General features: G+C 38.6%; 1 protein-coding gene and 1 pseudogene across 1 annotated transcript in view; one reads left to right on the top strand and one right to left on the bottom strand.

Moving 5' to 3' along the window:
- Window positions 1–21,515, top strand: part of GMDS (GDP-mannose 4,6-dehydratase) — a 628,435-nt gene that overhangs the window by 68,957 nt on the left and 537,963 nt on the right. The gene's annotated exons all lie outside the window — the stretch shown is intronic.
- On the bottom strand, window positions 16,806–17,327 carry LOC116644925 (annotated as a pseudogene).

Raw genomic sequence — 21,515 nt, 5'->3', positions numbered from 1 at the left:
ATATTGGATTATGAAGTCTTTTATGTATTATAGGAAGTTACGTTTTGAAATTGCATTTCTGAATATTTAAAATATTCAAATTAGCTTCCAAATGAGTAAATTGTTAGAAATTAGAGACTTAACTTTATGAAATAGGATACTATATTCTCACCCTAAAGTAACAGTGGCAAACGTTCGCCTCACCTGAATTATCAGCTTCATAAACAGTTCTAATCTTTGCTACTTTCACAAGGTCAATCATAATTTTCTGATTCTGTAAAATACCTTGTATCAGTAAAATAAAATTATTTTTTGTAGCTCCACTTGTTTTCATGCTCGCTTCCCTCATTCTTTGTTTCTAATCCAGTGATTTCTGGGACCTGATTAACAATTGGTATAACCTTGGACCTTCTAGTCATTGAAGAGTCCTAGCATGCTTTCACATTGTAGAAAAGAAAAATAAACAGATGGAAAGCTGTGTCACCAAAGGAGAAACAAAGTGTGTTAGTTAATAGCAGGGCCCTCAAAGCCTCTCTTAGTATTTTAGACATATTTCATTTTCTAACAACTGAGTTTTCCTGTTATTAGGCAGTGATGAGACACCTGTTAACAAGACCTTTTTCAGGAAACACATAATCCCTTAGGAATTACATATATATGTGTATATGTATATTATATATGTATATTACATATACGTGTACAAATACATGTACAGATCCGGATTTCTCATCATGATGAAGGAAATTAACCCTCTCGCTCTTGGTGCAAGTTCTGCATTCTTTGTTCCTTCTTTTATCAGCCAGTTTTATTCTCAGCTTCCAGTGGCTGCTTAATTTAACAAATTCCACACACTTGCTATGGGGTGATGAGCCTGTGGGATGATGTGCATTATTTCCTTGGTGTAGATGGGGACAAGAATAATTGTGTAGCATCCCTCCGATGGTAGATGACAGCTGGGATTTGAGCCCAGGCCTTCTGACTCTAAAGCTCATGTCTTTCCACTGATACTCTTGTTGTTTCTTAATAATGATTTCTTGAGGGCGCCTGGGTGGCTCAGTTGGTTAAGCGACTGCCTTCGGCTCAGGTCATGATCCTGGAGACCCAGGATCGAGTCCCGCATCGGGCTCCCTGCTCAGCAGGGAGTCTGCTTCTCCCTCTGACCCTCCCCCCTCTCATGTGCTCTCTCTCATTCTCTCTCTCAAATAAATAAATAAAATCTTTAAAAAAAAAATAATGATTTCTTGAAGAAATGAAAGACTGAAACAAATTTGCCTTTTGGCCCTGCAGATGGAGAAGAGACTAAGAGTAGGATTGCTTCTTCTTTTTTTTTTTTTTGAAGATTTTATTTATTTATTTGCCAGAGAGATAGAGAGCACAAGCAGGCAGAGATGCAGGCAGAGGGAGAGGGAGAAGCAGGCTCCCTGCTGAGCAGGGAGCCTGATGCGGGACTCGATCCCAGGACCCTGGGATCATGACCCGAGCTGAAGGCAGCTGCCCAACCGACTGAGCCACCCAGGTGCCCCGAGTACGATTGCTTCTTTAAGGAATATTTTTCCTTTGTCATCCCTGCTTTGCTGCAAACTTTACATCAAAGGTGCCATTTGTTTTTTGCACAATGCTGTTTATTTCATAGTAGCACCTAGAATTAGGAAGTTTTGAAAATTAAAGCCATATTATCGTGTTAGAGCATTTCAAGGAAATGAGACCCTTTGATTGGCACTGAGGAAAGTGTCCCATGACAATGTCCTGAGCGTGTGTCTCACTTTTTGATGTGCTCACAGCAGAGCCAGAGCTTCTCAAGCTGTGGTGCTCGCCCATGAAGGCGAATGGTACAGAACCAGGGAGGCCTTTTTATGGGAAACATGGTCATTTTTGTAGACCTGGCATTGACGTGGTCAGGTTTAGCAACTTAGCTCAAGACCACACAGAGAGCTGGAGAAACAGCTGGCCAAGGAGCATCTGCCTTGCAGCCAAGTGGTCTTTTCCTAAAACTATCTGCCTTCCTCAGGAAACTAGTCTTTCAATAGCAGCCTAACCTCCACCAAGAACCTGGGCTGGAAGATGAATAGAGCCATCCTTTGAGAGCTTCCTATCCAGTCAGTGTTTCCACTGGGCAAGTTGTGCGGCCTTGAATCACTGAGATGAGTCAGGAGCACAGAGCACTTTGACGAGAGGGTGCAGCTGTGCCTAGTAACCTCCCAATAAAATCAGTAATGGAGAGTAATGGTTATAATGTATGTGTGAGTTTGCTAATAGCTCTTCTTTACTGCTGAGTTTTATTGGTTCTCCATTTAAGAGATCACTGAAACTTAGAGTGGGGAAGTTGCCTCTCCAAGGAAGGGTGTGGGACTGTTGCTGTACCCAGTTCACCTCACTGACCTAATTAAAAGACTCAAATTGTCACTGTTTCCCCCTCCCCACCCTCCCACGTATCCATTTAGAGTCAAGTTTTATGTAATTCTCATCATTAGGATTGTCATGGCTATTGTCTTCTGCACTCTAGCTGCTAGGCTATTATATTTTAAGATAAAGGGATACTTGGACATACTCTGCTTTTAAAAAAATTGAGCAACAGAAGAATCTCTTTGGGAATTCTTTTGGTTGACATAACTTGATGTCAAACAGAGAGCCGTAAAGATTGGCATTCTGCAACTTACCTCTTGTTGACAGAGTATACCTTGTTTAAATTTTTTCTCTGTTTTTTAAATGATGTCTCTGAGCACCTATTGCCACCTTGCTGATAGTTAAGACAGTGCCCTGTTAGAAGTTAAATTTGCTATGTTCTGAACTGCCCAGACCTGGGCAAGAGGTAAATAAACCACAGCAAGCCTGCTGTGTGATCTACAGTTACTTTGAATTTATTTTGGATTCAACACTTAGTGTAGGCGTCAAGCACTGTTGAAAAGACAAAAACAATTATAGACGCCTGCTATGGTAAATTTTTAGGTGTGGATTCTCTGCTTAGCCTTGTGAATTTTTTTAAGTGCTTCTGAGTGGAATTGTGCCTTGTGACCTACACTGTTACTAAATTTTGGTAAATGTAAATTCTTTTTGGTCTTGGCACGAAAAGTAAAACAATGTAGTATGCAATTCAAGGTTGTGTGCATAGCACAAGATGTTTATTCATGCAGTGAAGGAAATAAACCACCAGGTGGCTCAAGTAGATAGCATCTTCACTTCTTAGTCCCTGATCGTTAAGTTTTGCAGTTGCTTTGCACTTCAGAGACTGCATTTAATAAAAAACCATTGTGAGAATTGATTTTTTTTCACGCAATCTTAGAATGTTGAAGCAGAACTTTGCCTTTTTGAATTGTGTCACTGACTAGGATTTATAAGTTTTTGGACCCAAACATTATATTTTGCTTAGATTTATGGAAAAGCTTGAACGTTATTTCTTTTTGGCTCCCAAAGTAAGTGCTCCCATATTGTCATCTTAGAATGGTATGATAATTTGTTTATCTATTTATTTTTACATATACTTTCCAGAGTTGCAAATAAAATTAGTAGATATATAATTTCACTTTTGAAATTTAAACTGTTAGCAGTTTCTATTGTCTTATTTTATGCTTCCATTCTTTAGAAAATGAAGAGACACAATACCTAAGAAATCAACACTTAATTTTTGTGGATTTATTGCACAAGAAGAATTAAAGAAACCAATTTTATTACATGAGAAGTTGCTTTATAGGTTCCCACTAATATAGATGAAAAGGATTTAAAATGCCAAAATATTTGCTTAATTTTAGAATATATATACAATAAAGTTAAAGTGAAATTAACCCTTGAGATTCTGCCTTTTTTTAGCAGTCCAAGACACAGCATCTTAATTTTGGTTCTTACTACTTTTTAGATATATATTTTTAAAGATTTTATTTATTTATTTGACAGAGAGCATGCACAAGCAGGCAGAGCAGCAGGCAGAGGGAGTGGGAGAAGCAGGCTCTCCGCTGAGCAGGGAGCCGGACGTGGGGCTCGATCCCAGGACCCTGGGATCATGACCTGAGCTGAAGGCAGACGCTTAACTGACTGAGCCACCCAGGCACCCCTACTTTTTATTTTTCAATCACAGATTTCCTGGAATTAGGTTTTTTTTTCTGATAAGTTTAAGGCATATTAGAAAATAAAACACTTCTTTAAAGATTTAATGTCCAGTTTCCTGTTTTATCTAGGTCTTTTACTTCAGAATTTTTGGGCAGTCATTAGACTATTACTTTATTATAAAATAGGAAAAGGGAAAAGAAGGTGAAATTCAGATCAGGTTTTTTTTTTCTTTCTACTAATTCTGGTTACAACTTTTTTTTTAAGATTTTATTTATTTGTCAGAGAGAGAGCACGCACAAGCAGGGGGAGAAGCAGAGGGAAAGGGAGAAGCAGGCTCCCACTGAGCAAGGAGCCCGATGTGAGGCTCGACCCCAGGACCCCGGGATCATGACCTGAGCTGACGCTTAACCGACTGAGCCACCAAGGTGTCCCTCGTTATAGCTTTTGCTGGAGAAAAGATGAAATAAGTTTTTAAAAATGTGTTATAAAATTGCCGTGATTTTATTTACTTTTGTTAACTCCATGTAAGTATAATTATTTCAGAAAAGAAACCAAAATTTTTATTGATATTAATAAACATAATGTTTTCGTGTCCTATTTAGTGAAGTGAAGGCCAGTAATTCCAAGGATAGTTGAAGGGGTGAATGTGACTAACAAAATAGCGTTTATTGGACATTGCTCTACTGTAGCTGCTCAGAGGCAGTGTTACTGTGTCTGAAACTCTTGATTTATGTTCTATTGACTATACTAATTTTCCCCTTTTATACACACTTAGCCATGTGGTAATCAAGAATCAAGAATCTTAAACAGTGCATCTTTGTTAAGGTATTAATTTGTGTCAAAGAAATTGATGTGTGTGTGTGTTTTTTTTAAAGATTTTAATTTTTTATTAGAGAGAGCGCATGTGCGCGCATGGGGTCGCTGGAGCACAAATGGGGGGCAGGGGCAGGGGGAGAGGGACTAGCAGGCTCCCTGCTGAGCAGGGACTGGGGAGGGCTGGATCCCAGGACCCTGAGATCACTACCTGAGCTGAAGGCAAACACTTAAGCGACTGAGCCAGCAGACACCCCTGATGTGGTTTTTAAAAACTGTCACTGTATGGCAACAGTGTAGAGGAAGCTGTTTGCATGTTTCCTCCTCCCCCATGATTAGGAAAATAAAACAACAAAAAAGTGTGTGTGTGTGGCACTTTTTAATCCTACTTATCTCTTATTTATGCTGGTGGCTTGGTATAAAAATGGAATCTTTTTTGTCATAATGATAAAGGAATTAGAGATGTAAAGCAAGTTGATTGATAAGGAAGTAAAATTGGTAGAAAATGCTTAAATATATAGTGTTATAATACTTCTAGATGTAATATTTATTGGGTTTAAGCAACTATATATGTGTATCCCGTGAGGAATTGATCTTTAAGAATAGTGAAGCATAATGAATGGGTGTTATATGCAACTGATGAATCACTGAACACTAGAGTTCACAGTTCATATTAAATTATGAAATAATAATAGTTTCATTATTAGTGAAACTAATAATATACTATATGTTAATTAATTGAATTTAAATAAAAATAAAAAACACAGGCAAAAAAAAAGAATAGTGAAGCATATTTCTCGTAACTTTATTTTTCATATTTCTTTACAAGGCTTTAAAAAATTTTTGCATTTTGAATATTTTAATGCCATTCCCTCCTGGCTTAAAATTCTTCTAGTTTTACTTGTATGTTGCTTCAGAAATGACAATAAATTTAAAAATTAAGCTTCGATATGAAAGGAACTTAAGTATACAATACAAAATTGCCTTGATCAGTTGGTGCCTCTCCTCATATATACATAGTCCAAACTGCTGACAAAGCTGAGATTAAGTCAGGATTTCCTGAGGCTTGGGAACTACCTCGCTTGACTTCCATCATGTTGAATTGAGAAAGACAGGTAATATTTATATGCCATTTTTTAAATAGCACTTTTACTAAGCTTCCACTATTTCAGGGGTCCATGGGGCCATTTCATGTGTATTTGGTGCCTTTACAATCTTAAATTCATGGATAACATAACTACACACATTAAAAAAAATCTATATAATGTTTTTACTACAACTAAAAAGAGAAATGAAAGTAGTGTGTAAGGAGAATTTGTGTTTCTGTATATAAATGTGTAGATGCCGTTGCGTTAGAACATTTGATGACGTGCTCAGATGTACGTACCTAGCATAGAATCCCAGATGCGATGGCTGTAAATCCGAACTGTGGCACTTGTGAATGGCACTGGCAGCTCTACAAGCACTAGTGGCCGTGGCGTGATGTCCTCGTTTTTAAAAATAGTCCAATTTGGGTAAATTTGGAATAAAATAGTACTTTTCCTTTACACATACTCTGTGTGCCCACGTAAAAACCTAGTTAGGATCTATGCTCAGATAATTAGAAAACAGTTTTTTTTTTTTTTTTTTTTTTAAATGCACAGGACTTTTGAAAACTGTGAGGGACATAGCACGATCTTGGGCTGTGCACGACTGTTCCAGGCATTGCAGTACCGCTAACATTCCTGGTCTCCATCCCCTAAACCAGTAGCATCCCCCAATGATTTCCAGCCCCTTCTTTCCTTTTTTTTCCACACTTGAGGACAAGTTTTATTTGGGGAGAGTTTCTCATCCATAAGCAAGTTCCATTTTCTTTTTTTTTTTTTAAAGATTTTATTTATTTATTTGAGAGAGAGAAAATGAGAGAGAGCACATGAGAGGGGGGAGGGTCAGAGGGAGAAGCAGACTCCCTGCCGAGCAGGGAGCCCGATGCGGGACTCGATCCAGGGACTCCAGGATCATGACCTGAGCTGAAGGCAGTCACTTAACCAACTGAGCCACCCAGGTGCCCAGCAAGTTCCATTTTCAATAACAGTTCTAGAGACCTAGTAGTTTCAGAGATCCCAGTGTTCAAAAGTGTATTTCAAAATTAATAACAAAACCCAACTCTCACCAAAAGGAAAGAGCTTTTAGATTGGTTTGGAATATACAGTCGTCTACGGCCATACCACCCTGAACGCGCCCGATCTCGTCTGGAATATACAGTCATTGATTTCAGTCCTTTAGGGCTATGGGAATGTGGGCTGTGAGAGCCAGTGGTAAAGCCCTAGCAAACTACTTGGTCATGTTCATTCAACAACACTGTTAAGAATCTTCTTTGTCAGGCAGTGATACATGCTGGAGAGTCCAAGGTGAATGACACTTGTTTTCCTTCCTGAGAGAGCTCAGTCTTGTGTGTGAGAAAACACACATGTATGTCGTGTAAGGGAAAGTGAGGTAATTTGATCACAGGTGGGATCCAGAAAAAAATCATGAATGGAGCATTTCAAAGATAAGCTGTTTTCCTCCCACTTTACATTCTCTCCTGTATTGTGGTAGGCCCTTAGGATCATAGCCAAGAGGACACTGCCATTAGGAAGCACTGGGTGGGAATTCTAGCTGAGCCCCTTAAAAGAAGTGAGACCTTGAACGGAAACAACTCGCCCAAGTGTGGCTTTCTTCTCAGAATGAGGATAATGAGATTATCTACATGAGACAACTAAGAATTATAGAAGAAATGTTGTGTAAAGGTAGCACAGTTATCGGTAATGAGTGTGTAAAAAAGATTCTCTTACTATTTTTTTAAAAAGATTTTATTTATATATTTGAGAGAGAGAGGGAGAGAGAGAGAGAGTGCAAGTGGTGGGGAGGAGCAGAGGGAGAGGGACAAGCAGACTCCATGCTGAGTGCGGAGCCAGACACAGGGCTCGATCTCACAACCCTGAGATCATGACCTGAGCCGAAATCAAGAGTCAGATGCTTAATCGACTGAGCCACCCAGGCGCCCCTTTTACTATTTTTTTTTTTTTTAACAAAAGGGAGAAAACAGGCAATAAATTGGGTTAGGGTTATTCTATTACTAAACTATGTTTGCTCTTTTATTACAAACATTAAAAAAAATTCCCGTGGTTGGTAATATCAGATTTTCATTCCATACTTGATCTTTTTTCCCCCTCCCTGATTATTTTTTTAGAAACAAAATATAACAAAACATTTTCTACTTTTGGTAAAAGTGGTAGGTTGAATGTTTTCAGTTGGCTGAGTTGCCTTCTTGAGCTTAGTGACCTCACTTCTGTCTTGAACCTGAGGAGAAAAGGAGATAGGAGTATTGAGAGGATTCAGAATGAGAAAGAAATCTGTTGAAATATGAAGGAAAGTTATTGAAATCTATGAACGATTTATGTTGGATTATGCAAGTTATCCTTTCGTCCATCATTTAAAGAGAGAACTGCTTGCTGTATGTGTCATTAATCTAGTGGTCATGGAATCATTAGTTATCTTGGTCACAGAAAGTTTGAGCAGAATTGATCTTTGTGTTGTAGTGGTTGGTACTTGTAGACCTAAACCATCAGTTATGTAGTAGAATATCAAAGCCATTCCCCATAACCAGTGGGATACAGATTGAGAAATAATTATTTTCAGATGTGAAAGTATGTTTCCAATCCTCCAGAGAGGTGTACTAGTTTCACATTCTGCAAATGCCATCCAAGTGAGTGTGTTCTGGACGTATATTCAGAACCATAAAGCAGGAGATTATGAACGGCCGAGTGAGCAGAGTCATGTGGAGCAATGGCTCCATTCTTGGCTTCTGAACACTGTGTATTCCTGGGCCCCATGGAGATCTGTTTAGTCAGGATTTTTTAAGGTGGGGCCTGGGGTCTTTGCTTTGAATAGGCTCCCCAGGTGATTCTGACAGATCATATAGATTTGGGAATCATCATTATGGATTGGAAAATTAACCCTCCAAAGATTAAATCAGCCTGCGTTTCTTGTCCATTTGATATCTCTACCTGGATGTTCTCCCTAAATCTCAAAGTCAACACAGGTTAAAAAAACATCTACACTTCTGACCTCCATACCCCTCCCTTCCCCCATTCACTTCAACTCCTAGTTGTTACTAGCTTGATTTGTCTCCCCGTTACCCAGGCTCAAAATACCAGTTCCCTTTGAATGGTTTTCTGCTACTTTTTTTCCTCTCATACCACTTTATCACCATGTGTTCTCTTTTATTTTTTTCTGATCTATCCTTGTCCCTTCTCATTACCACTGTCCCTGTCTGTGTTTTCATTAACTCTCATCTGGGATTTTGCAGTCTCATTGATTGTGCTGTGTTCAGTCTTCCCTACCAGTTGTATAAATATGAGGTCCATTTTCTTCTGTACTGATACTGTGAATTAACTTAAATGCTTTAGACTAGCTTTCTAGCCTTTCCACAAATCATCACAATTTTATCTCTTATGTGTATCACAAGTTTGGCCATAATGAATGATTGACTGTTTTTTTACCCTCCCTCACCTTTCGCATGTACCCACATTATTGCTTCTGTGAATGGCATCCTCCTGTGTGGGGTCTTGCTCTGTTGCTTTCCTGCTGTTCATCATGACCCAGCTCAAGTGTCAGGTACTTGAGGAAAGCTTTCTGGTCCCTCCTTTACCAGATGTGCCCTCAGCTGCCTCTGAATCCTCTGCGGCATGTTACAGTTCATTGATTATTGGCTTATCCTTATTATTAGGCATTAAGCTGCCTGAGAACTGAGGCTTACTTATCTTGATACCCCTCCAGCACTTAGTAAAGAACCTCAGTCACTGTAGATGAGGCAATAACTATTTGTTGAATTCTTTAGAATTGAAGTTACCTGGAAAATACCTCATTGCTGCAAAGAATAAGAATTAAAACCTCTTACTACCTTTTCCTACCTCAATAATGAACCCAATCTGTAACCAAATAGAGCATTTTATTTTGGAATTCAAGGGGGAGGTTGGTTATGTGACCATTACAGAATAGTTTCAGACATTTCAATGAGGCAGCTGGAGAGAGTAAAAGAAGGTTCTTGATACTGTTTTTATAGGCAGCTTTAAATTACCTTTGAATATGGAAGTATTAAATATGGAAAAGCTAAAATTACTTCTATTTGACCATTGATGAATTTAGCTAAATTGGACTTTATGTCTAAGAGAATTCTGAGCATTTAGGGAAGGTAATAAAATCCATATTCCCATTGTGTGCAGTGTAGGAGCCCTTGTGCACCCTAATTACCCCCTTATTTTAAGTCCTCCCGCCTCTGTGGAAGTGGGTGTGTTTCCTCTAAGAATGTGGCCAGCTGTCAGCCTGAAGAGAAACCAGCTTGAGTGTATAGGTAGTTAATTTGTCAGTTATTAATGGGTCTGGACTAGAAGTGCTGATTGTGTCGATACTAAGCTGGAAGCTCTGCAAAGAGCCTGCTCTGCTTTCCTGGGCAAGTTACTTGTGAGTGTTGTTTTCTATGTTTTAGTGGCAAAAATTGAATTCGCTGATTCTGAAATGAGAGTGCTGTTTTAAATCTGTAATTTTGTGCTCTTTAGTAATTGACTATATTGAAAACATTTTTAAGTGACAATACCTTCGAATAAAGCAATTTCAGCTTGAAAACCATTACTTGTTCCCTCCTAATATGGATGCCATTTTATATTATCTATTATAGTGAAAGAAAGATAGACAAAAGTCACAGCTCAGCATTCACATCTTCACTGTTTTACTTGCTTGACATGTTATTTTAGGCAAAAGCTTCTTAACTTCATTTTAAACCTTAATGTTCTCTTCTGAAAAATGGAAATAGTGATGGTACTGTTCTCCTAGGCTTGTGGGTGGATTAAATGAAATGATGGATCATAAGCACTTAGCACTGTGTCTCTCATGATATGAATATTTTCATCGTGAAAGACTGTGAGGCATTTTTGTGCTCCTTCCATTTTGTATTTTGTCTAAGAGCTTGGTACCTCTCCAAGGAGTAGCTTAGGTCTGCTTGGATGAAAGTCAGTCTTGTGGTTGTGACTAATGGGGCCACAGGTAAATCAAATCCAGAGAACTGTGAATGCTTGTTTGGTGATGAATAAAAGAATGAAATTTTTTCCCAGCATGTTATAGGTCTTGCTGGTCTCTGTGACTTTGTCCCAGACCAATAGGGTGGGAGCTGAAGCAGAATCTGAAGGTCCATGTACAGGTCTGTCCTTGGCCCCTGTCAGGAGTGCTTTACCAACTGGTGGCACCTTCTCTCCTGCCCCAGTGCAGAAAGGACCGGCGAAACCAACTTACTTGTTTGTTTTGTGAACTTGACTTGTGAATGAAGAACATCTCAGGTCTTAAATGATGCTGTTACAAAATCAATAAAGCAGACATGATATGTAGTAAGATATAAAGTGTGATTACCTAAAGAGCAAGAATACTTTAGGATACTCTAATCATCTGGCATGGTTTTAAACATAGAGTATCAGTAATGGTTAATAGTAGACTTCACTTTTAGTTGAAAATATCAAATTTATCACAAATATAACGTTATATATATAATAAATATATACAGGTATATATATATTTATTTGTGAAATGTGGCAGATACCTAAGTAAAGACTTTTTTTAGGTGCCCATTTTCTTTAGAACACCAGCAGCTAGTGAATATCAGTACATAGCCACTAGTGATTTAAGTCCTACACCTTGATTAGTCAGATCTTGATAAGTGAATGTATGTAGGTGGTTGTGTGGTTTCTAGTCCTTGCTTGATTGAATGGATTTTTTTTTCCTTTAAATTAGTGAACAAAATTAAACAATGGTCTTCAGTGTGTAGACTGGTCTTAGAGTAAATGCTTGAAGGCAGCTGGAGGGGACACCAAATATAGAGCAGAAGTTTTTCTAGAATGTTTATTATAGGCAGGCTAGCTAGCACATTGTTTCTGCAGAAGTAACTGTTAGGGTCTGTTACAGATCCCCTCCATCCAGGTTGTTCTAGATATTCAGATGCTTTAATGGAAATCTTTAAATAGTGCCCTTGGCTTTATTTTGGAAATCAACTAAACTGAATAGGTAGACTTATGCCAGGATCCATTACTTGGCACTTTTGGTATTTTTAGGGATAAGCTCAGTCCTACATTGCAACAACATAAACAAGTGATTTTTGAATTGCTACGCAAATAATATTCTAATAACATGGTACATGAAAACATTACAACAGTCCCTTAAATATCAAGAATGAACACTTTTCATTTTCCTATATTCTTTTAAAGTTTTTGTCCCTAGGCTCTTGGTTTTTCATGGTGAAGTACATTGGTTCTCAGTGCTAATTTGGCTGTATTAGAACCACACTGGCAGCTTTGATAATGGTAGCTTTGGTGATTTGAAGCCTATGCAAGTTTGAGAATTATTTGTAAGGATATAACATTGTATTTAATAGAATAAAGTTTTAACAAATGTACAGTAATTATTTTTTGACAGATTTACTGAATATATCTAGTTCTCAGTTTTCTCATCTGAAAATTGGGAATAATAACAATATAGAGAGTTTTGGGGAGATGGTAGGTTGGTTGAACAGGAGTGGCAAGAATGTGAGCATAGGAGATACTCTTCCGTGTTTCAGGATCTGCTCATTGTATAGATATTGGCCTATGTGTTTTGGATGGACTTTATTTTTAATCGCAAGCCAATGAAGTCTAAGAAAATTGAGTTATATATTTAATAGGTATAACATCATTATGGCCCCAGTTCTCTAAAAATGGCCCTAGGGTGGCAGCTGGAATTTTCTGCTGAGGCACTGATTATGTCTTGCGAGAAATCCTAAATATCATTACTACTGATCTGGGAAGTGGGTGAAGAAACTTGCATGTAGGGTGGAAGAACACTAGCAGGACAGATAGTACAAATCTTTATAGTTAAGTCATGGAAATGACTAAAGTGATTGTTAGAGTATCATTATTGTCTCCAGACACTGATTGAAGATGTAGTTAATTCTTCTACATTGATGGGTCCTAAAGTTGATATCTGAATGGACACTTATTTAGAAGTAATGTGAAGAATATACAATTATAAGTGTAATATTTTCAAGAACAGATGATGATGCATATGAACTTGCACACTTCACTGATTAGCTGCGTGCTGAGCATTTTTCAGAATCCAGGAAAAACCTTGGAGGCAGGCCTGAGTTCAAATCAGGTTTTTGCCTTGTGGTCTTGACCAATAACCCTCCCTGGGCCTCCGCATAGAACATGAGGTCTGAGAAAGCAGGGATCTTGTCTCTTTCTTTCATTGCTGCAACTCCAGTGCTGAGAATAGTGGCCCATACAGACAGACACACAAGTAAATGGTTCTCGAGTGTGCTAAGTGGTGGGGAAGCATCATAGTCTAATCTGCTCACAGTTGTGCCAGTTCACAATGGGATAAGCACAGAAAGTGAGAGAGAGACTCATAGTAATGTGATAGAGAAAATTTTTGACCATTGACACTATTAATAATTGAAATTTTAAACTGTTTTATATGACTTTTTAAAATCACTTTTAAGAAGAAAATAATTTTTACTGTATTTTACAAAAGAATAGTTACATGATAGGGTTGCCTGGGTGGCTCAGTCGGTTAAGCCGACTGCCTTTGGCTGGGCTGCCTTCAGTTCGGGTCATGATCCCAGGGTCCTGGGATCGAGCCCCACATCTGGCTCTCTGCTCAGTGGGAGTCTGCTTCACCCTCTCCCTTTGCCTGCTGCTCCCCCTGCTTGTGCTCTCTCTCTATCTCAAATAAATAAAATCTTAAAAAAAAAAAAAAGAATAGTTACATGATAGATCAGAAATTAAAAAAAAAAAAAGAAAGCCTCCTTTCCTCATAGTTAGTTTGAGAAGCACTGTGCTGGAGAGTTAACAAGATGGTTTAGGTCAGGGATGGTCTCTCTGAAAATGAGAATTGTGTTGAATTCTAAAGATATTGGAGAATATCCTTCTAGACAGAACAAACAGAAATGCAAAGGCCCCAAGGTGCAACAAGCCTGGTTAATATGTTTTAGGAACATAAAGAGGCCAGGAGCATAATGAGTTAGAGAGTGATGAGAGGGTAGTTAGGAGGTGGGCAAGGGTCAGATCCTCTCAGGGCTTCTTGACCTTGATAATAAGGTTGGGTTTTATTCTGAGTGCCAGTTGTCAGATGGTTTTTGTCAAGAAAGTGGTGTGAACTCATTTATGGTTCATTATCACTTTTGCAACATGGATTACAGTGGTTAAGCATGGAAAAGAATGTACCAGTTAGAAGTCTGGTATGGTAGTCTAGGCAAAAGGTGCTGGTGGGTTGGATAGGAGTACTGGCAGGGGAGATGGAGAAAAGTAGACTCATCTGTGTGGTATTTTGAAGTTGAACTGATAGGATTTACTGATGGATTAGATTTGGGGAGTGAAAAGAAGGGGAAGAGTCAAGGATGAATCCAAAGTGTTTTTCTTGATCATTTGGATGAATAGAGAGATTCCACTTATTGAATTGAAAGACACTGTTTTGAAGAGAAGTGAGGTGGGAATTAAGAACTGAGAAGTGATAGTTATCTTCCTTGTTGATATGTACCTTTTTTATGAATCCTTTTAGAAGCGGAATTTCAGAGCACCTGGGTGGCTCATTTGGTTAAGCATCTGCCTTCGGCTCAGGTCATGATCCCAGAGTCCTGGGATCGAGTCCCGCATCGGGCTCCTTGCTTAGTGGGGAGTCTGCTTCTCCCCTCTCCTCCCCCCTCCCTGCTCATGCATGCGTGCTCTCTATCTCACAGAAATAAATAAATTAAAAAAATAAAAAAAATTAAGAGGAATTTCATAGATCTGTCTTACATAGTATTGTTACACATGTCTTGGAGAGGAAATACCTAATGAAGTATGCCTGTTGGAGTCTCTAGTGGTTCTAATGGTCTAAAAACATTGGAGAAAGAAATCTTTTTGTTTATCAAATATTTTGGAAATCTCAGAAAAATTCTTAGGAATTACTGGGAGGATTTGTCCACACTGGCTTTTATTTATTCCAAAGTGGCATCCTGCTCTGTATTTATTTAATTGGCATTTGTTTATGTTTATGTTTATAAGGAACAAGTTACTCAGGTAGTGAAGTAAAGACACTGTGGACAGTCATATAGCTTTATCGCACAGTTGCCTTCTTTTAAGGCAATGAGAAAAAGGCGAAAAAATTAGACTTTCATGTTAGCTTTTGAGTCCTGAACTTTGCCAAGCCATTTTTGTGTTTGCTGATACATTTTTCTTCTTTGAAAATTTAAATGATGAAAAGATCAAGATTTATTACCAAATTTGGGTTCACTGTACTGGACCTAGCCCCTGGCCAGAAGAACAACTGAGAAAACAGATTAGTTCTGCTATATACCTTTCTCTGCAGCATTAGAGTCTCGCCAGAAAGATCCAGGTGTTTTTTATTTGGTCTGGGTTCTGTAAGGTGAGATTCTGACATTATTCTTCTTTTATTTCCCTGAGAGAGTTTCTTTGATATTTTGAAATATGCCTTGACATTGCCCAACCTCTGGCATCTTTGCTTCTGCTGGTCACCAGTTTTGCCAATTCTCTGGCTTTCATTGATTCAGTCCTGCACCTTTCAGCAGTCCTGGAGTGCCATGGTTGCTGTCATTCAGACCGCAGAATGAGAAGACTTGCTTAATCTACCTGCATTTAACCCGTACTTCATGACTGGCCCTTGTCAAGAAATTGTGCCACTGTTGTATTGCATCTTTCAGTATGATCAGATGGGTGTATCACCTTAAACTTCATTTTTGTTTTTAAGTAAGAATTTAATTTATTTACTTTGGTATTTAATCAATTTCAAAATAGAGAACCTTAAAATAAAAAAGAAATATATATGTCTTTTTTTTTTTTTTCTTGGTGTAAACCTTTTATACTGTCTGTGGACTTTGATACTGCAATTTCTTGAAATCACGTTTTAAAGATACCTTTAAATTTCTTATGAAGACCGACTGCCTCTTTTTACAAATGAGTTATCTTGGACTTAAGTTCGAGTTGTTCAGTTTTCTGTGTGTACTGTGGTGGTTTGCATTTCTCATCTCTGGGATTAGATGGTAGTGTTCTTGAACTCAATTTTAATCATTGTTATATTTTAAAGAGTAAATTGTCTGTTGTACAAAGTAGTTATTCAGGGAAAGAATTTGGAGATATTTCAAATTATGCTGTTATGATAATGGCATCTCTGTTTTTCTATATGTAGTCATGGTATAGATTTTTAACAAAGATTATATTTCTAAGGATACGTTTTGCCACAAAACATCATTGTCTGTCAGCGGGGTGGGGGGGATGTCAGGGCATATGGATGTTCAGACACTGGAAAGGGGAATTATAGGAAAATTCTATTAAATCTTGACTTACAGAGCCAGCTGTGCTTTTGCCCCTATCATTGTCCAGAGTTATTCTTCATAGCCAGTACTCCAAACCCATTTCCTGATCTTCTTATGTTGCTTTTCTGCTCTTCTGCTTACCTTGATGGCCATACCTTTTTAAGATATCCCCTCTGTGGTTGGCCTTTCTCCTGGCCATCCCTTACTCCTGAACCCTGTATGTACTATAGCCTGTGCACAGAGCTGCATGAAGCCCTAGTGCTGGGTGGTACCAGTCCTGGGGAAGGGACTTTGGCAATTGCTTCCAGGCCATCTCCCACTTTACTCCCTGGGTTGCAGGAGGTGAACTTCTGAGGAGGGAGGGTAAGAGAAGAAGGATTTCCTTAGGATAATTCTCTTCCATCTGTCTTGCCTCCATTGGCACTCTTAATGTCCCCTCTCCCCGTCCTAAACCAGGCAGATCAGGGTTGTCTCTACACCTGGCCCTAAGGTAAGCCATTATATGGTTTCTGTGAATGTTCCCCTATTTCCTCCCTGGTCTGTTCCCTGCCACACCACACCCTCATTTCCTCTAAACTAAGTTGTTCTACCTGACACTCTTTAGGGAACTTCATGCTTTAATTTTGGCCCCACCTTCATGAAGGCCTGTACCCATTTCACAGATGAAGTATAGAAAAGTGAGATGACTTAGCTTAAGTCACACAGCTAGTAAGAGCCCAAACTTCTGACTAAAGTGTGTGTTTTTAACCATTGTTGCATTACCTTATTGTAGCTTTCTAGTGTTTAAAATTCTTTTTTATTTTTTAATTTTTAAAATTTTAATACAGTTCAAATGAGTGTGCCAGGTTCATTTCACCTCCTTTACTGCCAAACCTGGGGCAGGGACTGCTTTCAGTGTCTCTGCCTTCTCTTTGTCTGTGAAGCCCAGGGTATAAAGGTATCTGCTGCGTCAAACTTACTTCACATTATCCTTCTTTTTCTTGATCTTGATGGATTTGCATCCTTTCACCTGGCCGAGAGCAGGAAGTCCTTGATTTTGTCCATTTTGCAAGGCATGGCTACGGAGGGGCACTGGGGAGCATGTGGCTGGAAGAAGGGAGGATGGAAAAGCTAAAATTCTAGCTAACAGCTAAAATTCTTTTGATGTGAGATAAAATTGTAACCAAAAATTTGGATAATATGCTTAGGAAAACTGTCAATATGTAATTTGTGAACAAATATAGTGAATCAGAATCTACTCTGTTTTGATACTTTTTGTTAATTAGCAGAAATAGAATTTTATCCTGGGTGGCTGATGTGGGGAGGTAGTTGCTGGGGAGGCCTGTGACACTGGACTCAAAAGTTGCTAATGTCACATTCTGCCTGGAGTCCTATCTATTGCCTTCAGCTGCTTAAGGACAAATGGAAGCCTCTTTGCTTGTAAAGACACTTTTGTATGATCGTTGTGTAATCGTTATGTACACAGGCATCTTGGTGGAAACATGGCTGTTGCCTCTGTTTCCTCATCTATAAAATGGGGCAAAAACGGGACTACCCTGTTAGATGGAGAGAATAGTACTACAAACCTTGCAGGGTTGTTCATATGGACTTGTGAGCTAGTAAGTATAAAGTGCTTAGAACACATTTTAAGGACTCTAAGTTTTAGATAAAATGTAATCATTACTATTATTGTTAATAGAGACTGTTACTGGATATTTTGTTTATGGCCTTTTGAGGGCAGGGTGCCTGACTGTGTGTGTTAAAACAAAAGTAGGTTCAATTCTCAGGAGCATCTGTTTCATTGCTCAGGAGCTCTATTCTCCAGGGTTGAGTAATTACTGTGTGAGTGTGATAGGGAGGTTGCTTTGAGTGGGCAGTTCATTGAGGGAAATGATGCAGCCGCTGTCTTCAGTTTTTCATGGAGCTGTTGCATGGTAATGCTTCCCTCTTTTTTTTCTATCCATGCTGATTCCTTCAGGAATATTTGCAGAGGAGTGGATCTTATGTCTCTTGCTTAACATTCTTTACATGGAAACCGATCTTCTTCCTCAAGGCCAAGGTGGCATGTCTCTGTGGCAAAGAATTTTCTCTTTGTGTTCAACAGTGCTTTGATTTAGTTCTCCCAAGCTCAGAAACCATGTTTTTGTTATTCTTAAATTGCTTAAATTTGCTGAGCCTTTCTAAAGGTTAATAATATTTTAGTCACCCTAAACGTGCTATACTAATACTACTTAAGATGTGATGTTCTCTTTTTGAGTTCACGCTTTTTAAATTAACTTATGTTAATAAGTAATACATCTTTTTTAAGAAGCAAAAATGCAGTTATTTTTCAGGTTCCTAAATCCGGGGGAATGCTGGGGGAGGTCTTTGAAATGATTGTATTATGTTGTTTTTCACATTACTAGCCCCCAGGTGACTGTGATAATGAATCAGATGCTTGGGTGTGGTATAGTTGAATGGAGAGAAACTTCTCTATTTACAAAAAAGGACTTTTATGAGGTGGATAGTATATTTGTTCACAGTTTTTGAGATTTGAGAACTTTGAGCCTTCATATCTAAACACAGAAACTTGTACACAGAAGATGCCCAGTAAATATTTATTGAATAAGTGAGAGTGTCCAAGGCCACATGACTAATTAGTGTTAGCTGGGAGCCTATAATTTGTCTATAACCTGATACTAAGCCACATAGTTCTATTTAATAATTATAATGTATTGAGCTCCGGGGTTGGATTCCCGACTTGCACCTTTGCTAGTTATATGGTCTTTGGCCCTTATGGAACTCGGTTGGCTCCGAGGTAAATTGGTGATGCCAACCTGTCCCTTTTGGTGTTTAGGTTGACAGGAAGTGTTACACAGTTCCTCACACACTCAGGTGCTTGAGGAATGTAGCTATTCCTAAAAGTAATCTAATGAAATGTTAGCCTAATACTCAGCAGATGTGGAAACTGTCCATTTTATAATCAGAATACAGGGTTTATTTCCCTAATGAAAACTGTTACTGCAGTAGTTCACAAACCTAGATATTTTCCTTTATTCTTGATTATTGGAACTATTTGCAACCGCAACCTTTATAGGCAATCAGGTCAGTTCATTTTCCCAACATAACTGATGTAAAATAGAACTTCCTGCTTGCACTACTTGTCTGTGTAGATTCAATTTATGTTAGAATTAAAGCACTTACATTAAGGAAAATGGATACATATTAAACTCTTTTCTGTATCCTCAGTGTCTACTTTTTGAACCCTTCTAAACTTGTGACTCTCTCTGCCTTCCAGCTCTCTTTACCTCTATGCCCTATAAAAACATGGAAGCATCTGGTATTAGTTATATTTTATCAACCCATCAGCTGGGTGCAGGTGGCCTTAAACTGGTTCATTTTGAAGTGTGTTATCTTAAACTATGGACTTTAATTTCTTACTGTAAATGAAAAATTTCCATTCCTTCCCCCTCCCCCCCACTTTTTTGGGAAGAAACTGTAGGTATCAGTAAGTGAACAGGAAGATTTTTGTTTGTTTGTCTAATATTGAAAGGCTTTAAGGCTATACATGTTCTTTGGAGTATACCTGATTTTATTTCCTAAGTATTTGTAAGTGGTAGTCCTGTTATTTTTAAACTTAACCTGTAATGGCAGATTTTTTTTTTTTTGTCCTATGTATTACTTAGTATAGTATTTTAAAATTTCTAGTATTTTTTATTGTTTAAAATTTTATTGCTTTGGAAACCGAGACTATGGCTTTGTGTCATTTATACTTAAGAATTTTCTGAGGTTTTCTTTGTGCCCTGATGCATTATCATTTTTATTTTTATTATTTTTTATTTTTTTGTTTCTTTTTTAAATTGTATTATGTTATGTTAGTCCCCATACAGTACATCATTAGTTGCATTATCATTTTTTTTTTTAAGATTTTATTTATTTATTTGACAGAGAGAGACACAGCGAGAGAGGGAACACAAGCAGGGGGAGCGGGAGAGGGAGAAGCAGGCTCCCCGCTGAGCAGGGAGCCTGATGTGGGGCTCAATCCCAGGACCCTGGGATCATGACCTGAGCCGAAGGCAGACGCTTAATGACTGAGCCACCCAGGCGCCCCTGCATTATCATTTTTAATAAAAGTTCCATTGATGCTTAAAAGGAAGATATATTTTTTATAGGTGAGTTACAAAGTCTGATACAAACCCATTAACTTTATCAATTACGTTATTCCAGTCCTCTGTGCTTTATAATTTTTTTCTACAGAATACATCAGATTGAGAGGTGTGTGCTCTTTTAATGGTGTTAGATTTTGTAGGCTCAACTTCCCTTGCACTTGTAATAACTTTTGCTTCTTATTCTTTTCATTCTTTCTATTTTTTTCAATGCAGTGATATTTTACACATAGAAATTCATGACTGTTGGATCTTTTTTTAAATTTTTTATTGTTATGTTAATCCCCATACATTACATCCTTAGTTTTAGATATAGTGTTCCATGATTCATTGTTTGTGCATAACACCCAGTGCTCCATGCAGAACGTGCCCTCCTCAATACCCATCACCAGGCCAACCCATCCTCCCACCCCCCTCCCCTCTAGAACCCTCAGTTTGTTTTTCAGAGTCCATCGTCTCTCATGGTTCTTCTCCCCCTCCGATTTCCCCCCCTTCATTCTTCCCCTCCTGCTACATTCTTCTTCTTTTTTTCTTTCTTAACATATATTGCATTATTTGTTTCAGAGGTACAGATCTGAGATTCAACAGTCTTGCACAATTCACAGCGCTTACCAGAGCACATACCCTCCCCAGTGTCCATCACCCAGTCACCCCATCCTTCCCACCCCACCCCCCACTCCAGCAACCCTCAGTTTGTTTCCTGAGATTAAGAATTCCTCATATCAGTGAGGTCATATGATACATGTCTTTCTCTGTTTGACTTATTTCTCTCAGCATAATACCCTCCAGTTCTATCCATGTCGTTGCAAATGGCAAGATCTCATTCCTTTTGATGGCTGCATAATATTCCATTGTGTATATAGACCACATCTTCTTTATCCATTCATCTGTCGATGGACATCTTGGCTCTTTCCACAGTTTGGCTATTGTGGACATTGCTGCTATAAACATCGGGGTGCACGTACCCTTTCGGATCCCTACTTTTGTATCTTTGGGGTAAATACCCAGTAGTGCAATTGCTGGATCATATGGTAGCTCTATTTTCAACTTTATGAGGAACCTCCACACTGTTTTCCAGAGTGGCTGCACCAGCTTGCATTCCCACCAACAGTGTAGGAGGGTTCCCCTTTCTCCGCATCCCCGCCAACATCTGTCATTTCCTGACTTGTTAATTTTAGCCATTCTGACTGGTGTGAGGTGGTATCTCA

This window comes from Phoca vitulina, unplaced genomic scaffold (genome assembly GCF_004348235.1).
Source record: "Phoca vitulina isolate PV1807 unplaced genomic scaffold, GSC_HSeal_1.0 scaffold31, whole genome shotgun sequence".
NCBI lineage: Eukaryota > Metazoa > Chordata > Mammalia > Carnivora > Phocidae > Phoca > Phoca vitulina.
The sequence above is the reverse complement of the archived record's forward strand: the minus strand, read 5'-3'. Positions and strand labels throughout refer to the sequence as shown.